At 39.0% G+C, this 24,095-nt stretch overlaps 1 protein-coding gene and 1 non-coding gene across 2 annotated transcripts in view; both read right to left on the bottom strand.

The window, feature by feature from the left end:
* Window positions 1–24,095, bottom strand: part of opcml (opioid binding protein/cell adhesion molecule-like) — a 2,217,520-nt gene that overhangs the window by 1,804,960 nt on the left and 388,465 nt on the right. The gene's annotated exons all lie outside the window — the stretch shown is intronic.
* LOC140494281 (small nucleolar RNA U3) lies at window positions 17,963–18,176 on the bottom strand. Its single transcript, XR_011963926.1, has one exon. It is a non-coding gene; the product is annotated as a small nucleolar RNA U3 (small nucleolar RNA).

Raw genomic sequence — 24,095 nt, 5'->3', positions numbered from 1 at the left:
CATTGTAGTTTTTATAAATGACTTGGATGAAGAAGTGGAAGGGTGGATTAGTAAGTTTGCCAATGACATAAATGTCAGTGGTGTTGTAGATAGTGTTGAGAGCTGTTGCAGGTTACAAGACATTGACAGGATGCAGAGTTGTGCTGAGAAGTGGCAGATGAAGTTCAACCTGGATAAATGCAAAGTGATACGTTTTGGAAGGTTGAATTTGAATGCTGAATACAGGGTTAAAGACAAGATTCTTGGTAGTATGGAGGAACAGCAGGATTGTGGGGTCCACATCCATAGATCTCTCAAAGTTGCCCCCCCAAGGTGATAGGATTGCTAAGAAGGCGTATGGTGCTTTGGCTTTCATTAACAGAGGGATTGAGTTTAAGAGCCGTGAGGTTTTGCTGCAGCTCTATAAAACCCTGGTTAGACCACACTTGGAATATTGTGTCCAGTTCTGGTCACCTCATTATAGGAAGGATGTAAATGCTTTAGAGAGGGCGCAGAGGATACTGCCTGGATTGGAGGGCATGTCTTATGAAGAGATGTTGCATGAGCTTGGGCTTTTCATACAGGAGAGAAGAAGGAAGAGAGGTGACTTGATAGAGGTGTACAAGGTAATGAGAGGCATAGATAGAGTAGATAGCCAGAGACTTTCCCCCAGGGCAGAAATTGCTATCACAAGGGGTCATAATTTTAAGGTGATTGGAGGAAGGTATAGGGGAAATGTCAGAGGTAGGTTCTTTACGCAGACAGTGGTGGGTGGGTGGAATGCACTGCAGCAGAGGGAGTAGAGTCAGAGACATTAGGGACATTTAAGCAATTGCTGGACAAGCACACAGATGGCAGTAAATTGAATGGGGTGTATGTAAGGTTGATCTTAGATTAAGATAAATGCTTGGCACAACATTATGCGACAAAGGGCCTGTACCGTGCTGTACTGTTCAATATTCTAACAATGTGCAATCCCAAAACATAGTTTTGTGGCTATGAAAGTTATAAGACAACAGTGAAAGGACATAACAAAAATGACACATAATGTAAATGTTATATCCAGAGCTAATGGAAGTAGATTGGCTCAGAAATCAGACAGGTCCACTCAACAAAACTAAAACCAAAACAGATGAGATAGCAAATGGAATCTTTCTCAATGAAACAAATGATGATCAGGAATGTTCAAATTTGCCTTCTATACCACTTACCAGGAAACAGCTTGACATTGCTTGGGAGCAAGGACAGAAAGAGGGAATTAGTTTGGTCCTTAATTTTAAGCCATTTCAGTTATTAAACAGTAGTAGATTCACCAACTTTAAGGGCATTTAAATAGTCATTGGATAGGCAAATGGACCAGAATGGAAGTATAGGTAACCAATGTAGGTTAGATGGGCTTCAGATTGGTTTCACAGGTCGGTGCAACATCAAGGGTTGAAGGAACTGTACTGCGCTCTTATGTTCTATCTTCTAAACAGTACCAGTGATTTGCCCATGGATCACTAAGTAATTTTATTCTCTTCTTTGTATTAACCATGATTCCTTTTCAAATAATTTTCTAAATGACAACATAAGTAAAAGAACATGGATGTTTGAAGACTGAAATGACAGCAGATAATTTTGGAAAACATTCAAGTAGACTCAGAGGCATTTGTGGATAGAGAAACAGAGTTAGTATTTCCAACACGCTCTTCTGAAAGCTCATTGATCTGAAGCATCAACCTTTTTTTTCTCTTGAGAGATGCTGCTAGCCTGTTGCACATTTCCAGCTTTGTAGCTTTTTTAAAATTTCTACAAATTATAGACTCAATTTCAGCAGTAACAGTGGTTTCTAATTATTAAAAATGGTTTCTTGCCACTCATTCAATTTTTCTGTGCATATTGCTTGAACTGCCTTCCTCGAATTTACTAGTGAAAGCAATATCTCATTATTTCACTCAACCAAACCTTTCTGAATCTTGGGTGAAGTGGTTAGCTAGCTCATTTGGCTAGATGCGTGATGCCAACAGCTGGGGTTCAAATCCCACACTGGTTGAGGTTACAATGAAGGACTCTCCTTCTCAACCTGAGGTATGGTGATCCACAGGTGAAACCACCACCAGTCATCTCTCTCTAATGAGAGCAAAGGTCATCACAAAGAAAAGTAACAAATGTAATGGATCCAAATAGCTTTTTGATAGGTATTTTTGGTTTCTATCTTGCTTACTCCTTCAGCCTGAGGAAGTTTGCCCTGGGAGTAATGCCTGTATTACAATTAAACACGATTGAAGCTGTACATGACATTACTTGTTTTCAGTGAACTTTCACTGCAGATTTGTTTCTCTCACAAACTCAGAGTTCATGAATGTTTTCATTAATTTCAATTGTGTCAGCCCAGAATGAATATCATTCAAACAAGACTGCAATATCCATCAGTAACCACTGCAGCCAGATGTAAGCATTCTCTGAGCGAATTAGTCTGCACATAGCCAGCTCTGTCAATGACAATCGAAGTGCGCAAATTATGGTGATAGATTTTGAAATACCCTACCCAGAGTACATTCTGTGCCTATGCTGTCCTTTGTGTTTCCTGCAAGTGGTGTTCAATACTGGTAAGTTTTGATTCATTAGTTAAAGGTGAATTGAATTGAAATGAATCGAATTGAATTTAATTTAATTTATTGTCACGTGTACTGAAGCACAGTGAAAAGCTTTGTCTTGCGAGCAATACAGGCAGATCAGGTTAAGTAGCATAGATACTTAAATAATAGGTATACAGCGACAAAAATAAAAACACAGGTACAAGCGAATGTTAAGAGTTTGTGTTAAGCTCTATACAGTTTTCTGCCCCTGTTTGACCTGTGTGCCTGGAATCAAAGTTGAGGACATCCGGAGTCACTCTCTCCCGCTCAACTGTACACCATTGTTCCTCCACCTCTGTTAATTTTGTCCTGGCTGTGGGAGAGGACATACCCAGCAATGGTGACTTAGAAGTCTGTTGGGGTAAAATAAGCATTGATATTCCATCTTACCACATTCTACCAAGAAGAAAGTGAAGAAAAGGAAAGGATTGCATCTCAATCCTTGTCTACTTCAATCCTCATCTTGCATCAAGGATTGTTTTGTGTCCAAGTTATTATTTTGATAATAAAGGATTGGATCTGCAACCTATAATCAGTGATTATCACAGTGCATATCATTACAGCATGCTGGTGAGCTCCAGAACATAATCACATCACTACGAAAATGTTACTTGCTTTGCAATGTGAATGTTAGAAAACATTTTTATCATAACATGATAATGCAATAATAATTTCAAAATATTGGTCTGCATTCAGACATAATGTGAGTTTTATACCGTCCAATTTGGTGGGCTGCTTACTCTATTTTAAACTGATGCCTCATCATTGTGCGAAGGTTTTGCTCAATAATCCAAATGAGAACATTGCCAAATATCTAATTATAGAGGTTATATGTCAAAAGTGTCTGACAAATGGTCAAATGGTTTTAATGATTTTCATATTCAAACAACACAAAATCTCCTGTCTGAATCAGACAGGAGAAGACAACGTGTACAGCCAATGTGAGTTACTCTGCTGGACAAGTCTACCCCAGACTTATTTCTCCCTGCCGCAGGACCCCCTCAGCTTTTCTTTGCCTAAAATGAGAATCTTTATTAGTTTCTATGTTGAACTGTGTTGCTACCTGTCCTTAGCATTCTGCTAAGGTAACTAAACATTACCTACTATCCTTATGACCATTCAGCATGCCACAACTTTCATTCCATAAATTGAGACCAATTTATATAAAGGAACAAAATCAGTGATCACTGCTGTGGAATCAAAAACACATTAACCATTTTTATTCTGTTTTCTAATTCCTAGCCACATGCCTCCAGAGATGATTAGGTTAGATTCCCTACAGTATGGAAACAGGCCCTTCAGCCCAACAAGTCCACACCGAACCTCCGAAGAAAAACCCACCCAGACCCATTCCTGTTTTACTCCTGCCTAATGCACCTAACACTATGGGCAATTTAGCATGCCAATTCACCTGACCTGCACATCTTTGGACTGTGGGAGGAAACTGGAGCACCCAGAGGCAACCCACATAGACACGGGGAGAAAATGCAAACTCCACACAGACAGTCGCTCGAGGTTGGAATTGAACCCAGGTTTCTGGTCCTGTGAGGCAGTAGTGCTAACCACTGAGCCATCATGCCACCGCTATGAATCTGTACACACTGAAATTCCCGATACAATACATCTACTGCTTCTCAGATATACATACAACCAAATTTGAAGAGAAAAACACTTCTGTCAATAAAGCATGATCAATGCTGTATAAATTCTTGCTGCTCGCCTCCATTTGGTCGATATCTCTCCAACATTCATTAATTTCCTTAGGAATGAAGGTATTGAAACTGTGCCTACCAACGAATAGACTTTTCCTTAAACTTTTATGATATTAATCCAAAGGAAAGACATTACTTGCTGCTTCACATGTGCTACCCCAGCCTACATCCAGCATGTTCTCTTTTAACAATGTCGCATTTGTCAAGCCTATTGCTTGATGGTGATGGAGGAGAAGGATTAGGTTACCTTTATCACAGTCATGTGGAATGGCATTTGTAACATTGACAAGAGCTGTTTCGGCAGAGACAGAAAAGCAGAAATCAGTTGGAAGGCATTTTATGGAGTTCGAGGACATGGCTCTGAGAGGCAACAACAAATTCAAAAATCTTGGAGAATAATTTTCAAAGTGAAGAAGTGAGGCTCTTTACACAGAATGGTGGGCTCACGGTTTCATTGGAGAGGAGTAATGAACCCAGATTTAAACTTTGTTGTCAATTAATGTATTCAGGTGATGTCCTGGAGAAGAATGATTTTGCTCCAACAACTACAATCATCTACTAGAAATGACATCAACCAGTATTTGATGGAATATATTCCTTTTGATTCCCATATGCCTCCAGTTTCACTCAGGCCCCTTGATGCTACACTCTGTCAAATGTTTCCTTGATGTCAATAGGCTGTGACCCCCATTTGAAGTCAAGGTTGAAAAACTATGCCAATTCACTTGTGTTCTATTGCGGCCTGAGGAATGGTCACATTTTGCCAGTTTACTGTTTTAGGGAGTAGATGGAGATTTGGCTAATCAGTAAACAGTTTACGATCATTTCATTCTATTTAAATAAAATGAAGTCTAGGCAAACACTGCGGAGTGAGTCACAAGTCACATGACACCAGGTTACAATTCAACAGGTTTATTTGACATCACAAGATTTCAGAGTGCTGTTCCCTCATCACCCAACAAAGGTGTAGTGCTCCGAGAGCTTGTGGTTTCAAATAAATGGTTGGATTGTAACCTGGTGTTGTGTGACTTCTGACTTTGTACACCCCAGTCCAACATCAGCATCTCCACATCATGATTACAGAGGAGCACTTGATCCACATTGTTCTATGAGGGGCCTCACTGCAGAAAGAAATAGGCCCTGAAATTCAATAGATTGGGAGAACATAAATTTGAAACTAGGTTACGTTTCAGTGAAGTGCTTCAAAAATAAAAGTTTCATTTGTCCAACACTTGCTTATAACACTCAGGCTTCGCCATCAACAAGGACAATTCTGTCAGTCAGGGTGTTATACACTTCAATATTCCCATTAACTCCTTATTGATTTATAACCACAGAATAAATCAATGGTTTGGTGACGGTACTGGAATCTGGAAAAACACTTGAGGGGATGATTTAGATTTGATTTTACAAACTATAATGGACCTATTTGATCAATCAAAGAAGGATCTACAGCTTTTCAGTGGCATAAAGCCTTCTGTCACATAGGCAATCAAACATAGTGAAGGATTTATTGAAGATATTTATTGCAGATGTAAATGTTGGCATGCACAGTTCGGCTGCAGTAACTAAAGTATATAATTGAACCTCTGTTGCAGTTCATCAGATAATGTGAGATTTATTAAGTGCTTTCACTTCAATCCTATGCTTTGAATTTCATTGGTGAAAGCATACTTCTTTCTGATATCTACAAACTCAAGTATCAAGAGGGACAATTTAACCTGTAAATCAGCATTAAGAAATGGGTGAAAACTACTGTAGCAGTGATAACAACCATATCAGTGTCATTCAAATTATATCTGTCCTATGTGATATTTGGAACAACAGCAGAGAACACAGTGTCAACAGACATGGCTCAGGTTCAAGCTTTTGAGAATAAATATTTCTGCACAATTGAACAAACTTAGACAAAAATTCCTCTAATAACTCAGGCCCTGATCCTTTCACTGTGATCTCAAATATATGAAGAGAATTGAGGCTTAATGTGTTTCTAAAGATAGCCAGAATGAAATAATCTCAGGACATAACGTTCAGCTCCTAATCACCCAATGAATTGATGTCATGTGTGCTTACATAGCATTTCTATTCGTATTATAGATAAATGGAGCCAAAGAAATTGTATTTGTAATCTACACAGTGATAGACTTTTGTTTGCAGCAAGTCAGAAGCCTCATTTGGCAGTATTCAGGTGGGATACACCAACTTGCACTTCTCAAATACTTTTTCCAGTTGTGGATTAAGTGAATAATTCTGCAAAAATAAAACTGTTTTTTAATTGGCATGGGAATGTAATTTCTTTTAATGTAAAAAATAAAAAAAAGATAAAAGTGAGGCACTGTTTCAGCATAATTAAGATTTTTTTTTACCAGAGTCAGATGCTGTTAAATCTAGTTCTTAAAATTCTGCTTATTATTCAGATATGTTTGTGTGACAACATGCTTGTTCATACCATTACTTCATTGACTGTGAAAAGGAAGTTTCCACTTATACTTAGATTAGTGACAGTGCAAAACTGGAAAGCATACAGCTGACCAGCACATAATGGACACAAAGAGGCAACATAAATTGCACTAAAATTCAATTGATTTCACAATTTAGTTTTTCAAGACATTTGTCATGGAAGTAAAAATGATTGAAGTGAAACATTTTACAGAATCTGACAAAGATACTGTTTCCAAAACTTGATTTCCCCAAATGTCTCCACACTTGCATACTTTTTGATTTCAGGCTGTTCTAATGATGCAAATTGACTCAATGGTTACCAAACTTCCAGTTTTCTGGTCCAAGCTTCACCGTGGATGTGTAGTCCTTCCACAAGTCCATCCATCATCAGGATGACATTAGGTTCACTGCTGCTTCCTTGAAAAGAGGCCTATGTAGTTTCTGTCCACCATCAGTCTCCTTCACATGGCTGAGACTGTTCTCACTTTCACAACTCCTTCTTTAACTCATCTTATATTTTCCCAACCAAAGGTGTGGCTATGGGTACTAACATGGGTCCTCGCTTTGCTTGTCTTTTTATGGGGTCTGTAGCACATTCCATGTTTCAGTCCTACTCAGGGCCCCACCAACAACTCTTTTTTCAGTACATTGATGGTGTCTACAGTGCTGCTTGCTGCTTTCAACCAGAATAGGAAAAAATAATCAGTTTTATTTTCCAATTTCCACCCTTCTTTCACCTTCACCTGGTCTATCTCTGACTCTTCTATTTCTTTCCCTTCCTTAACTTTGCTGTTTCCGTTTCCAATATTCCAACATTGCAAGCGCACTGGCTCCCAAACTTACTTTTACCCCACCTGCTCACACCCTGCTTCTTGCTAGGTTTTATTCTCCCAGTTTATATGTCGCCATTGGTTTCAATAATGTTAGTCTCCACCAGACTGCCTTGGACATGACCTCCTTTTTTCTCAAGCAAGCATTCTCAACCCATTGCGGCTGACAGGACCTTCAACCACATTCAAGCCACCTACTGCACTTCTGCCCTCTCCTCTTCCCCAGGACAACAAAAGATGGTTGGATCAGATCTAAGTTCTACAATCCTGCCACATCCAGTCATGAATAGCAGTGGACAATTAAACAACTCACTGGAGGAAAAGGTTTGACAAATATCCCCTTCCTCAATGATGGAAGAGCCCAACACATCAATGCAAAAGATAAGGCTGAATCGTTTGCAGCAATCTTCAGCCAAAACGCCAAGTGGATGATCCATCTCAGCCTCTTCCAATGTTCCTCAGCATCACAGACAGCAGTCTTTAGCCAAATCAATTCACTCCAAGTGATAGCAAGAAACAGTTGGAGGGATTGGATACAGCAAAGGCTATGGGTCCTGACAACATTCCTGCAATAGTACTGAAGACTTGTACTCCTGAATTCTCCTAGTTGTTCTGTTCCAGTACAGTTACAACACTGGCATATGCCCAACAATGTGGAAGATCGCCCAGGCATGTCCTGCACATAAAAAGCTGGACAAATCCAACCCAGCCAATTACCGCCCCATCAGTTAACTCTCAATCATCAGTAAAGTTACAGAAGGCGACATCAACAACACTATCAAGCATCACCTGCTCAGCAATAACGTGCTCAGTGATGCCCAGTTTGTGTTCCACCAGGGCCACTCAGCTCCAAACTTCATTATCGTCTTGGTTCAGATATGGACAAAAACTCTGAATTCCAAAGGTGAGGTAAGAGTGACCACTCTTGACATCAATGCAACATTTGACTGAGTGCGTCATCAGGAAGACCGAGCAAAACAAGAATCAATTGGAATCAAGGGGTAGACTCATTATTGGTTGGAATCATACCTGGTACAGAGGAAGCTAATTGTAGCTGTTGGAGTTTAGTCATCTCAACTCCAGAACATCTCTTCAGGAGTTCCTTAGGGTGGTGGTTTGCTTCCTCAATGACCTTCCTTCCATCATAAGGTCAGAAGTGGGGATGTTCGCTGATGATTGCACAATGTTCAGGCCCATTCTTGACTCCTCAGATACTCAAGAAATCCATGTTCAAATGCAACAAGATTTGGACAATATCTAGGCTTGGGCTGACAAGTTGCAAGTAATATCCATTCGACAAAAATGCCAGGCAATGACCATCACCATTAAGAGACAATTCAACCACCGCCCTTTGACATTCAATCATGTTATCATCACTGAAACCCCACTGTCAACATCCAAGGGATTACCATTGACCAGAAACACAACTGGAATATCGTGTAAACACAGCAGCTACAAGAGCAGGCAGGAGGCTAGGAGTACTGCAACGAGTAACTCAGCTCCTGACTCTCCAAAGCATGTCCATCATCTACAAGGCACGAGTCAGGAGTGCAATGGAATACTTCACACTGGCCTGGATGGGTGCAGCTCCAACCACACTCGAGAAGCTTGAAACCATCCAGGACAAAGCAGCCCGCTTGTTTGGCACCATGTTCACAAGCACTAACTTCTTCCATCACCAATGCTCAGAAGCAGCAGTGTGAACCATGTACAAGATGCACTTCAGAAAGTCACCAAATTTCCAAGGCAGCAGATACATAGGAAAAAACATGATGTGCAAGCTTCCGTCCAGGCCACTCATTATCCTGATTTGGAAATATGTCACTGTCCCTTCAGTGTCACTGAGCCAAAGTCCTGCAATTACCTGCTTAACAACATTGTGGCTCAACCTAAAGCATGTTGACTGCAGTGATTCAAGAAGGCAGCTCACCATCAACTTCTCAAGGGCAACTCGGGACAGGCAATAAATGCTGGCCCAGGCAGTGGCACTCACATCTCATGAATGTATTAAAGAAAAAGAGTTCCACATATCCTTGCTTTCCACTCCCTATCTTTCTGTGGATTGCCACCATGCCGCAGTGGTGAGATTCCAGTACTCATTGATCCCAAGAGCAGTGCCTGTCATGAATTCTCAACTCTTGTCTGAGCCAGCCATGATAGTAAGGTCAAAGGGGAAGAACCAGACAAATTACAATCCAAAAGAAGTCCTCAATAGCCCTTTCCAGGTAGAAGATATATGTGTGATACCAGCGGCTGTGATGGTAAATGAAGATTACATTGGTAGGGAGATTCCCAGTAGTCTTAGTTTCCTCACCACTTGAACTGATCTCCCTTCCGTCAAGGACAGTGCGTCTGCTGATGTGCAGCACTATCCCCATGTTTAAAAATGTCCCACATAAGGCATGTTCCTCGTTTGACCAGTGATACAGAATTTTCTCAGTGGATAATCAGACTCGGTAGTGAGTGATTGCTGACAACTTTCTATCCAAATAATCTCCTCATTGAAAGGATCATCCTCTGCCAATTCTAACACCTCCAGCACCATATCACCATCAAACATATCTTGCCCCTATCAGATTTCCACACAGACAGTTCCATCTGTGACATTCTTGTCCATTCCTCCATCACTTGTAATGCATCCTCACTCCCCCATGTCACCTTCCCATGCAACTACATACGATGTCGCACTTGCCCATTCACCTCCTCCCTCCTCAAACACACCATGCAGGTGAAGCCTTCTTTCTATCCAGTCCACAGCATCCCTGCTCATAATGCAGTCTCCTTCGTGTTGTCAAGTCCAAACACAAACTGGCTGACCACTTTGTGAAACACTTCCCCTCTGTCAACAGGAATTATCCTAATCTCCCAAGTTACTTGTCACTTCAATAATTAACCTTGCTCTCATGCTCATATTTCAGTATTAAATACAAAAGCACATTTGAGAATAGGCATGTCCTAGATCATCATTTGAGACATTACAAACCCACAATACTCTGAATGAATCATTGAGGCTTCTGAATTTTCAATGCAAGTTTACAGCTCAGACACCTTTATGATGCTTTGAAAATAAATGTATTGGAACTGATAAAGTCCATGAACCTGCTCACTTTCTCAAACATTATTGACATTTGTGGAATTGTTAAGTTGATGAGGCCTTGTATTTTTGCTGTTTATTGTCTCTTTGTCTGCCTGTGAATGCTTTAAGCTCCAGCATCATAAATCACTCAGGTTTTCACTATATTTTAATGCACAATTCTACAAAGAATGCAAAAATAAGACAATAACATCTCACCACTCACTGTTTAAATTAAAATATTTAAAATTATACAGTCAGAAAGATCATTCATTTCATTTTTCTGTGATTTGCTGGAGGTTGTCAAGATTTATTTTCAAATTCACTGTCTAGTCAGAGAATTTCTTTGGCAGTGACTTTTTTTGCCTTTGCCGTATTTCGTTTTTGCTTGGAAGCAGCCTCACAAAGAGTTATTTCTTTTTGGGCTTGGGAAGTTGAAATTTAAATCCGAATATAATTATCTTTGAAGCACTGGGGTTATAAACATATTCATCCCTCTTTCATATCCCACTGTAACCTACTAATTCCCCCACCAAATCCACTGAGCTCATCAGCATTCTCTGCCTGCATATTCGAAAGGACAGAAGAGGAAAAAAAAAGTGTTTATTACATTTGGACCTACCTTTTAAAAGGGGCTTTGAAACTGGATGAACCAAAGAGCTGGCATGTTTTCCTTAACTTCTAAATATGCTCACTGTAATTAATCTTGGAGTAATGTACAGAGACATTAATTCTAAGTTTAACCTGTGTTTTTATTTAAATTGGGATTATGTACATGTTGTACTAGTGTGACAATGTGAGGCAAGGGCCCCACATTTGTGCTGCAAACATCACACCTTGAAAAGCAAGACACACTGATAGCAGTGCTCTAAATTTCAATTATCATGTCACACCATTTGCATTCAGTTTTGTGTGCATTGTTCTACCTGCATCTTGAGAAACATGACCTCATAATCCAACTGGAAGCACATGAAGAGTGAAGCTGCCGACTGGGGTTCACTGGTTAATCACGTAACTGCTAAATATAAAGGGGATTAGGTGGTACTGAGATGGTACGAGTTACCTAACTTAGTAGTGGGTTCCCTGTGGTGCCCCTCAGCCAGAAGTTCCAAATTAAAGTCCCACCTGCTCCAGGTGTGTCATAACTGATTTGAACAGATTGGTTAAAAAATCTACATTGATTCAGTAGATAATGTGCAGCAAGAAAAATGTTGTGACTTGCAAAGAAAAGTAAGGGCACTTGTGGAGCAGTGGTCATGTTTCTACCTTCGGGAAAGGAGGTCCAGGTAGAAGTCTCACCTGCTCCAGAGATGTGAAGGTGACATGGTGGTTCAGTGGTTAGCACTGCTGCCTCACAGCACCAGGGACCTGGTTCAATTCTAACCTCGGCTGACTGTCTGTGTGGAGTTAGCACATTCTCCCCGTGTCTGTGTGGGTTTCTTCCAGGTACTCCAGTCTCCTCCCACAGTCCAGAGAAAATGTACGGGTTAGGTGAATTGACCATACTAAATTGCCCATAGTGGTCAGGGATGGATAGGTTAGGTGCATTGGTCAAGGTAAATATAGGGTAGGCGAATGGGTCGGGGTGGGTAATTCTTTGGAGGGTCTGTTTTCACACTGTTGGGATTCTATTTCAGAACATGATGTTGGACTGGGGTGGACAAAGTTAAAAATCGCATAGCACCAGGTTGTAGTACAACCGTTTTATTTAGAAGTACAAGCTTTCGCAGCGCTGCTCATTTGTCAGGTAGCCAGTGGGGCAGGATCACAGGACACAGAATTTATAGTAAAAGATCAAAGTGTCATACAATTGATGCAATGTATTGGAAAAACCTAGATTACTGTTAAGTCTTGAATCACTTAGAATGGGTTGCAGGTTTCAATTCATTAATATGTAAATCCCAGAACTTCTTTCAAGTCACATTCCTGAGATAACTTAAGGTTTTATAAAAAAAAAGGTGACATGTCAGCCCAGACAATGCACTAAAGCTGTGAGGTTAGAGTCAGTCTGTATTCCAACCTTGAGTCAGATTGGTACTATTTCCAGAGTGGGAATTTATAAAATGTCTCATGGACTGATCGCCTACAGATTTTGTGCTTTTTGAACAAAATAGAATGTATCTGCAAATACAAATCTGCAAATGCACATTTACCCCATAGACTTAGATGCAAGTGTGTGCGCATGTGAGAAAGAGAGAGAGAGAGAGAGAAAGAGTGTCTGTTTGTGTGTGTGGGAGAGAGGGAGACAGTGTGTGCACGTGTGTGTATGTATGTGTGTGCTTGATACAGCACGTGCACAAGTGTGATGGAGTAAGTGTAAGTATGTGTCTGAGAGAGTCTGTGCGAGTGTGATCATGTGTAACTGTGTGTGTGTGTGTACTTGTATGTGAACGGGTGTGTGTGTACTTGTATGTGAGTATGAGTGTGAGAATATATATTGTGGTGCGGTCACCTGCAGTGTGACATGAACCCCAGATCCCGACTGAGGCCTTCCTCATGGGTACTGAATTTGGCTATCTGCCTCTGCTTGGTGATTTTGCGTTATTGCATAGCCCAAAGTCCCCCTTGGAGGACAGTCATCCAAAGATCCGAAGCTGAATGTCCTTGGCCACTGAAGTGTTCCCGAACTGGGAAGGAACATGTTATTAAGCTGGAGAGGGACCAGAAGAGATTTACCAGGACATTGCTAAGAATGGAGGGTCTGAGTTATGAGGAAGGCTGGATAGGCTGGGATTTATTTCACTTGAGCATAAGAGATTGAGAGGTGACCTTGTAGAGGTTTATAAAGTCATGAGGGGCATAGCTAAGGTGAATGGCAGGTGTGATTTCCCTAATACAGGGGATTTCAAGACTAGGGGCATATTTTTAAGGTGAAAGGAGAAAGATTTATCAAAAAATGAGGGGCATTTTCTTTACACAAACAGTGGTTCATGTGTGGAACGAACATCCAGAGGAAGTGCTGGATGTGGGTACAGTTACAACATTTAAAAGACATTCATATAAATACATGAATAAGAAGTGTTTGAATGGAGAGATATGTGCCAAGTGCATGCATTTCGTTTAGTTTGGGATTATGGTCAGCATGGACTGGTTGAACCTCAGGAACTGTTTTTGTGTTGCATGACTCTATAAAAGGCTGATTCAAAATATTTGCAACTCAATTCACCAGAAAAAGCTATCTTAAGTCCTCTGTCACAAAAAACTTTTGAAAAAAGTCACAACAGTTTTGTTTAAAATCAACCTGCCCAGTTGAGTTATGACACATCTCTGGAGCAGGAGGATTTAAAACCAAACCTTCTGGCTCAGACATAGGGATGCTACCACTGCACCATAACATACCACACCAAGAGACTTAGCTAAGAGTTAATATTGGGAGCAGATGATGGTTGCTTAAATGTGCAGATTGGAAATTATGAACTGAAACTACAAAGGTGAAGTAGTTAGGTAACCATTGAGGAAAGTTTGGATAATCTATTAAAATTCATGGACAACATTACTAAAATAAAGGCAACCCATGGTAATACGTGGATAAATATAGAGATCAGAATAGGTATTCTACAGAAGGACATATAATGGAATTTAACAGATCATACGCAAAATTGCAAACATTTTGCTTGGAGATTCCTACTTTTGTGAATGCCTTAAACTATTGACTGTGTTAAGATATTTAACATGGATTGACTTTGAATGTTACATTTTCATAAAGAAACATGCTTTTCAAACAAATAACAGGAATCTTAAAACAAAATACCAGGCAAAAATTCATTCCCAGCAATGTACATGGCTTAAATGAGACATACAGAGGTAACATAAAGAATGGAGGATTCATTAGTAGTGGGAATAGAGGTGTCTCAGATATAGGCTGCTAGAATTTGTATGAAGGGAGAATCATAACCAGAAGAAGGAAGGAGATACATCTGAAAGGAACTGGCAACCATAGCTTTGGGATATGGTCAACAAGTCTTCTCTATGTGTCTTTACAGAACAAAAAGGTTTTTCAAATTACTTGGAAAGTTTGGAAGGAGCAAATGGCGACAATTACAGGCAGAAGGAATTGCACTAATGACAAGAAACTGCAGTCCAGTAATGTTTTTAGTCACAGACTCATTCAATTATGCAGTTTTTGGTGTCCATCTAGAGTGTGGGGTGTAGATTGATTAAAATGTTAATGGAATAATAAAGACTGAAATAAGGTTAAGGAGTTTGAGAATTCCACCTGCTTCAGAGCTTGGTGTTGACAACACATTGAACTCGCTCAAAAGAGTGGTCATTCCTTGTGAAATAGCTGCAGTTAATTACTTTATCAGCACAGATGCAGTGTTAAATGAAATAGCCACACTGTCAGAGTGAGCAGTCTATTGAAAAGTATCAAATGAATCTTGACATGGAACACGACAAACTAATTATTTTTGGGAAGTCAGTGCATTTACAGTTTACACAATCTGAACATTATTGTATTCCATTGTCCAGACCTAACTTCTCCAATCCAAACATATAAGTGGGTATTATTGGCACAAAGAGATAGGAGTTTAAAGGGAAACAGCTAATTATCTTCAAACTGCGTCAGCAGTTTGACCTTTCAGTAGCTTACAAATTTAAAATATCCTGCGAAAGGATGCAGAAGTAAGGCATGATATATACACAAAACTTATTCAAAAAATCAGTGGTGATTGTGATATCTATTTTTTTAAAAAGGCATACATGATCCTGGCCCATAATGAGTCTCCCATTAGCTCAAGATTTTTCTGATGTTGTGGCAATAGACTTTATATAATGGGATAAATGAAAAAAACACAGACATATGGCAACTAGATTTAGTGAACAAATAATAACATAGAGGGAAAAACGTGGAGTAGTTATGGACAAGATAATGGAGAAATGGATCGGCCCAGGATGAATGGCACTGGCAAAAATTCTAACTCATGAAGAGAGGAGTTTGCCAGTGCTGAATTTGGGGATGAGTGTGAAAATATGAACTTGAGTAATGAACATGGCAATAGTGATGGAGCCTGTGAAAAAAAAAACATCTACTTAATTGATGAAATGCTTCATAAAGTTTTACTGAAAGAATTAAGTTGTCAGTTAAACAATGACCCTGGTATGTGCTGTCCATGTGAAGAACTAATTTGCAAATTCTTGGGAACTACAGGCTGTCCTCTCATGTTTTAGGAGAAATCCAAAATTCTTTTGATAGTAAGTGATCACGACAGCTTGAGAAATGATTACAATTGACATTATCTGAAGACTTGAATGCCTTAAAAGCAGGGATAAGAACATTCAATAATTCTGAGACTTCAGGAAGATTTTTCTAGGCTAATAGAATCATGTAAGGCCACCGAAAATAGGATGTACTAGTGGGACCTGGTATATTACAAAAGACAAGGGATAAAGGATTGGAAAGTTCTGGATAAGGTTATAAGTAGTGATGGAAAAACAAACAGTAATTTTATGTGTAGTACATTAACTGTTGTCATACATTTCTCAAGGTTAATTGAAACTAATTACACACATACAGAGTCTAAGCAAGTCATAGACAGTGATGACAGACCATGCACTTCACATATATACGTATTGGACAATCACAAGGACCAGACATAAACAGATGCAGGGTTATCTAAATATGAGAAACATGATACAAAAGAGAGATGCCTTCTGATATGAGAATTTATCAGAACACAAAGAAAATGAATTGTTAGAATCATTTTGCAAATATGTTAATTCTACTGTTTACAGAAAGAAAAGCAATATCTAATTGTATTATGAGATGTAAAATACAAGAAAAAAATCTCATTGTTTGTTTTTCATTAGTTTCTGTTCAAACATAGGTTACTGCTCTTTAAAAATTTTATTGAAAGAAAAGAAATGGGAATGTCAGTGAAGCAAAAGTTAAGCTATGACTGGAATTAATTGATTAATTATGTGACTAAATAAATATAAAGGGGAACATGTAGCACTGGGGATGTTAAGAGCTGTGTGACTGCATAGTCAATACACATCATCCACAAGGAAAAGGTGTCTTGAATTCTAATTCAAAAGCAGGCTTAGTTTTGAATTAATATCTTCTCCATGTGACCATAGTGGAAACAACAATCTTCATGTTCTTGTGGTAATGTTAATTAAATCTTAATTTCCTAAAATTTCCAGCTTTATACTTAGTGTACAGACTTGCATAAAATAGCCCTGTCTTCTGCAATATTGTTGTGCTATAACATTCAGCATCGCACAGCACTTCAGCATTTTCAAACAAATCCCTCTTCTTGACCAAGAGATAATTATTCCATCTGTCATGTCAAACAAGGTGATATTAGAGACAAGCAAAATACTGTGGATGCTGGAAATTTGAAATAAGAACAAAGTGCTGGAGAAACAAGAGATCTGACAGCATCTGTGGAAAGCAAAACAGAGTTAATGTTTCAAGTCTGATATGACTCTTTCTTCAGAAGATGCCAGATACTTTCAGCCTCCATGTGGTGATCTATAAATGAAATCTTGTGCAGTTGGAACAACATTTTCCACAGATAATTCAATATAGAGAAATGCAAGTTTAAGAGTTGAACCAAATTGGATTGTAAATTATGCAGTCTGATGTTTGTATTGTCCTCTATCATTGTTGATGTCAGTGTTGCATTTAGTGCCCATTTTTAATTTCTCTAAGAAACATGTACGTCTACAGAACTTTTAACACCACTTCAGAGAGCATCTAGTACCATTATGCTACATTGTCTCTTATTGAATGTCCTGCATAACTCCATAAATGTTGTTTTAAAAATAATGAGCAAGGTATAAAGAATGACCAGATTTAACCCTCACACAGACTGTATTCAAGCCAAAACTTGTATGTTTTCAGTTTGAGATACGAAACTAAATGTGCCAATCAGATTTCACTTGTTGTATTTCTATTTGCATATGTTAAAAGCAGAAAGATCCATCAGCAATCAGTTTTACATTGCTTTTGCTTTCATTTGTGACATAGCCAAAATGCGAAGATTTCTTTCATGTATCTTCTCAATGCCATTTACAAAAACGGTTTGAAACAACAGATCATTACCATCATAGGAGTGGTTGAGTGCATACATCAGAAGACTGAGAATGCTTTATGTTTTATAAAGGTACCTCACAGAGTCTATGGATGGAGGCAAGATTGAGCCAGAGTCAACACAAATGTTTGTTTACTTGACATGATACTGTACAGGACTGAATTATATTTGTGACAATGTATTTAAACAATGAGATTGTTTATGAATAAAGTATATTTCATTTTAGAAAACCCCAAAGAATCCCATGCTGATTTTTGGAGGGAGCAAACACATTTGCATTGTCTTCTTCCAACTCTCCATGTAAGAGAGAACAAACACTCATCAATAGAGAACTATAGTTGCTAAAAGCAACCTTCGCGTCAACTTGAATATCAGAACTGAACACCATAAATTCTCCTTATGGATTGTGAGACCAAACATTGTAGAAACCCATTTCTCTGCTAAAAGAAAATGATAGAAATGATCCCTAAGAGTACAGTCTGCACCAGCTCCTTAATGTTTTGGTCAATATGTAAAAACAAATGTAATTGTACTTTCTGCAGTCGAGCAAAACAAAACCTCTTCTGTTAGCCAACAGCAGTGCCTCTTCTATAGATATTCCCTAACAATTGATCCTTTGCCAATAAGCACTAGATAAACCCTAGAGAAAGTAAAGAAAAAGGAGAATGCTGGGAGAAAACTAACTCAAGAAAACTCTTGCCCAGTACCATATTCTGATGAGGTGGCAAATATTACAAGATACAAGGAATCGTCATCTGGGAAAATGGGGAAATGGAAAACAGCCCTGAATATCAAAGCAGATAGACCTATTATCCATTCCCCATCGTATTTGTCATAACATCTATCACACAAGTCTGACATGCACCTCTTTGAGGTCATGCAATAAACTGTTTCTTACTCAAGAAAACAAAAAATCATTAGGCGAGCAGGTAGTTTTCCTCTATTATACCTGACAAAGCAGGCCCTGTCGATTCCACCTTAAAAGGAGTCAAAAAGTGTGGTGCTCAGAAAGCACAGCAAGTCACACAGCATCCGAGGAGCAGGAGAGTCAATGTTTCAGGCATAAGATTTCATCAGGAATTCCTGATTTTTATATTTATTTTAGTTTCGGCAGTGGAAGATTTATATTTTGCTCATACTAATGTGGACAAATACATCACAGTCTTTGACTGCACCAAGAATTTTCAAGGGTAAGGAAAGAATTATCCAACACTTAAATGAGGAAAGTCAGAAGTCACACTGCTCCAGGTTACAGTTTGACAGGTTTATTTGAAAACACGAGTTTTCATAGTGCTGCTCCTTTGTCATGGAAGTGAATAAGGACCAGAGCTCTGAAAGTTTGTGATTCCAAATAAGCTTGTTGGACTGTAACTTGGTGTCACGTGACTTCTGACTTTGTCCACCCCAGTCCAACACTGGCAACTCCACATTAAGCGAAAAAGGATTTGCTTACTCAACCGGTTACTCCATCACATGGTTCATCTGAACACTTTGGAGGTGGGCTCAGACTTAAAGGAAAATTGTAAAATCAAGCGTATTTTACTTTATTTTAATCTAATGTTTAGCTGTATTGATCAACTCATCTCGTACGATGTTTAAAAATGTCAAAACTCAAGAAGCGTATCCATGGAGTAAACAATTTTGCCCATGGCACCAGCAGCACAATTGCTTAACTGAAAATATTTTTGATGATTCAGATGCTTAATATGGTTTGATCTTTCCTGGTAGTATCAACGTATTTTCTGCTTGTTGTGTATTTGTTTTATTGAGGTTTCATTACCTCTATCCACACCGACGGTGCTTTAGCTGGGAGTAGGGGATTAGTAAATGCTCGTTAAATTTGTTTGCAATGAGGAATGTTTACTGTCTTGTTTGTTGCCTTATTAAGCAATTACCAGCCTCCATAATGACTTTCAGAATTTATTTTCCTTTTAAAAGTAATTTGAAAAAAAAGTGGGAAAATTCCATTAGCAATAAAATAGAAATATTTTATCTTGATGCTTTGAACAAAATGTGAAAAATGCTGTGAATAATGGATACTAACTGAATAATGGACTGTTTTCAATAAAGTGAAGAATTTATTGATGATTTCATAATGATAGATCACTAAGTTCAATTATAAGCATCTGAAATTACATTTATGCACAAAAAGAACCAAATTCTGAAGTGTAGGTTTCAATTAAAGATCGTCACAACATGATTGAAATCTCCATATTTAAGTCAAAATTGATCAGTTCTGCATTCATGATATATTTTTGAACATTTTTCAGCTTCACTACTTTTGTCAAGCAATAACTAAACATAAAAACTGAAAGAACTGCAGAGGCTGGAAATCAGAAACAAAAACAGAAATCACTCGAAAAACTCAACAGTTCTGAAAGCATCTTTGGAAGAAAATCAGAGTGAATGTTTCAGGTCCAAAAACCAGAACTCAACTTCTGATTTTGTTTTAACTTAAATAAAATTTGCAGGAAAGAAAATAAAATCAACCCTTCAAACTGCTGCATAAGATTATATCATGGAATCCCTACAGTGTGGAAATCGGCCATTTGGCCCAACAAGTCCACACTGACCCTCTGAAGAGTATCCCACCCAGACCCATTCTCCTACTCTATTAGTCTACATTTCCCCTGACCAATGCACCCAATCTACACATCCCTAAACACTATGGACAATTTAGCATGGCCAATTCACCTAACCTGCATTTCATTGGCCTGTGGGAGGAAACCAGAGCTCCCGAAGGATACCCATGCCAACATGGGTAGAATGTAAACTCCACACAGACAGTTGCTTAAGACTGGAATCAAATCCAGATCCCTGGGCTCTGTAACTGCACCTTTATTGGGACATGGGGAAGATGCAGAAGGAGACAGAGAAAGTGGATACTATTTAGAGTGGAGACCTGATCAAGGCTGAATAGGATAGGGGGATGAAAAGTCAGTGATTATTGCAAGATAGTGTAGCCACAAAGGCATGAGGGTAAACTAAAGTATTTTTGAGGAACTGAGAAGGCTTCACTTGGGGGCATGGGGTAGAAATAGACATTCTTGGTCATTAAGATCTGCTGTTCAATCAATTCTGATGTGGAGCTAGAAATGGGCATGTTTCCGTGTCCCTGGAAAACTCAGATATCAACAGCAAAATTTGAATATATAGTAAAATACTACAAACACTAGAAACCTGAAACTAACACATTGAATGCAAGAGAAACTCAGCATGTTAAGCAGCATCTGTGGAAACAGAAACAGAGTTACCTTTTCAAAGACTCATAGAATCACTCCACTGTGGAAGCAGGCAATTTAGCCCGTTGAGTCCACACTGAGCCTCCAAAGACCATCCGACCCCTTAACCACAGCTAACCCACCAAGCCTGCAGATTCTGGGACACTATGAACAATCTAGCATGGCTATTCCACCACCTTTGGTCTGTGGGAGGAAACTGGTGCACCCGGAGTTAACGTACACAGGCACAGGGAGAAAGAGCAAGATCCACTTAAACAGTCATTCAAGGCTGGAATCAAACCTGGGTCCCTGGTACTATGAGGCAGCAATGCTGACCACTGAGCCACTGTGCCACCTGTAGATTTAGATCCAATACTTTGCTTCTTCAGCTTTGAAACATTCACAGTAATAATTATTTGCACTGTGGAGTTTGGTTTAAATACTTTAAACATCTGCTCATTTCTTCCTAATGTGACACAGATACATTGAAACATACTGCTGTATAAATGGTACAGGATGTACCTATGGTTGTTTGGGACCCTGATCCCCATTTCAAACATTTCCAGCTTGTATCACCTGGTATCAAAGCTCATAAATACAAGAGCGAGTTACTCAAAATCAGCAGATCTTAAGGAATAGCTCTGCATTTGCAAGAAAAATAATCAGGACAACATCAGATACAAAACAGGGTTTGAAACTGAAAAAAAAACAGAAGAACTGCGGATGCTGCAAATCAGAAACATAAACAGAAATTGTTGGAACAGCTCAGCAGGTCTGGCAGCACCTGTAAAGATAAATCTGAGTTAACGTTTCAGGTTTGGGAGGGGTCCCCTTTCTCAGAACTGTTCTGAGGATGGATCACCAGACCTGAAATGTTAACTTTGATCTCTCTTCATAAATGCTGCCAGACCTGCTGAGCTTTTCCAGCAGCTTCTGTTTTGTGAGGGTTTAAAACTTGATGGTCTGAAGCCAGCAGAGCTTTCACGAACATCCGAGGGTTCATCAAGTCTTTACGGGGTGTCCATGAATCAAACCGCTTCGAGTACAGGTCTCAGACAAAACATTTTGAAATATAAAGCTTTCCAATTGGAGACTGCTTCAGAAAGCATAAATGGATTTTATTAACACTAATTAATAAAGCTTATCCCCTAAAAACTTTGATATGCACTGCTTCACTATGCATGGTTTGTTTAAAAGCTTCAGGCAGAAGCAGGGATTCCATGTTTCATCATTTTGCGCATACCTCGACCATAAAGATATGTGAACATCTCATTTGTCGACAAGAATACATGCAATCCTCCTTTAAAAGTTATAGCCAGTGGAATTAACTCGGCAGTACAGTGACTTGTGAGTTTATCTCTGCTAATATACGAATGTAAATATTTGTCTCTTTTTCTGACACACCAATCAATGATCAGATACAATAGCCATTAATTATTTTAGTGCCAATATCAAATGCCACTTAAAGGATGCACAGACATTATAGCAACAAGCAAACACCCCCATTTCACTGATTTTATATATCAAAATGCAATGCAGCAATTTCTCTGCTTTTGTGTTTTAATAAGCATTATAATTTAGACAGAGAACAATTTGTGAATATGAATCTATGTTAAATGAGTCATTCATCAAACAGTGTTTGAGGGGCAGCAAGGTGGCTCAGCGGTTAACACTGCTGTCTGACAGCAACAGAGTCCTGGGTTTGATTCTATCCTCGAGTGACTGTCTGTTTGAAGCTTGCACGCTCTCCCCATGTCTACGTGAGTTTCCTCTGGGTCCTTTAATTCCCTCCCACAGTCCAAAGATGTGCAACTGAGGTACATTGGTTATGCTAAAATGCCCAATGTCAAGGAATGTGCAAATTAGGTGGGTTAGCCATGGGAAATGCAGGATTACAGGGAGAGGGTGGGATGCTCTTCAGAGTGTCGGTGTGGACTCAATGGGCTGAATAGCCTGCTTCCACACTATAGAAATTCTATGGACCATTGTTTTAATTCACTAAAATATTAGCCATCACTGTCCAAAAAACGTTTAAAACAGATGTTTCATCCTGGTCACATGTATTCCATTAATCTGCTGAGAAGTCTTCAATGCATTGACCAGCACTTTCTTTTCATCATGCAGCTAGCTATCTCAAACTCTGCATTGGAATCTGCCCAAGAGAGAAATCAAATTCATAAAATCATATAAACCTGTAGTGCAGCAAGTGGTCATTCAACTCATTAAATCTGCACTGATCCTCTGAAGAGCATCTCACCCAGAGCCAGACCCCCACACTATCCCTGTAACCCCACATTTACCTCTTACAATTCAAGAATTGAGATTTTTGAAGTCCAACTCTTTCTCTCAGAGCTAGTCTCAGAAACCCACTAATGATTTAGTGTAATGCAGCTGGACATTGGCACTTTAGTTTTAGGACTGAAAAGAATTTGTTTAGTTTGACCCACATTATTAATTTAAACAGATGAACTTTGTGAATATTCTGGAGAAGGGATCACACAGCTACTGAGGTATTTTGTTCATCCTCAGGGAGCGAGGAATGATAGAAAAGATACATGTTTCACTTATGAAAACCTCGTCAAAATCACATGAAATTTTAAAAGACTTTACAAAGATGTAGAATCTGAGGAAATATTTGGTGAAATCTGAGGAAATAATAGTTGGTGAAAAGCCATGAGTATTCATGGTAAACTGAATTTGGTAAATCTCTTATCCAAGTCATCGAAAATAAAGGATGCCACACAAGTAACTCCATGTTCCTTCTTCAATGCCTGCATTCAAATTTATTTAGTCACTGCGGGTAGAAGGTTTGTCGTGACTGTATCTATAACAGCTTCTGGTTCTGCTTCATATTTGTCAGGCAAAGCATCAAAAACACCTCACTTAAGGCATTCTCAGACTGTTTTTTAATGTGAAGCCATTCAGGAGTTGATAGAAAGGTCATCAAGAGGTTAGTCAGGATTAAATTTTAAATGTTTAAGCAGGCATGAGGCTCAGGGTATCATAAGTATAAAGTTGATAAGACTGTTTTAGAGTCTATCTCTTTGCCTTGGGATGAAATGTGGGAATGAACAAGATATGTGACCTGATCTGAATTCTACGTGACAACAACTTTTCATGGTTTAGTTTCTTTTTTACCCAAATCTGGTGAAGATTTTCACACCTGAGAATCATGGCAAT

Source organism: Chiloscyllium punctatum, chromosome 23, assembly GCF_047496795.1.
Source record: "Chiloscyllium punctatum isolate Juve2018m chromosome 23, sChiPun1.3, whole genome shotgun sequence".
Lineage (NCBI taxonomy): Eukaryota > Metazoa > Chordata > Chondrichthyes > Orectolobiformes > Hemiscylliidae > Chiloscyllium > Chiloscyllium punctatum.
The sequence above is the reverse complement of the archived record's forward strand: the minus strand, read 5'-3'. Positions and strand labels throughout refer to the sequence as shown.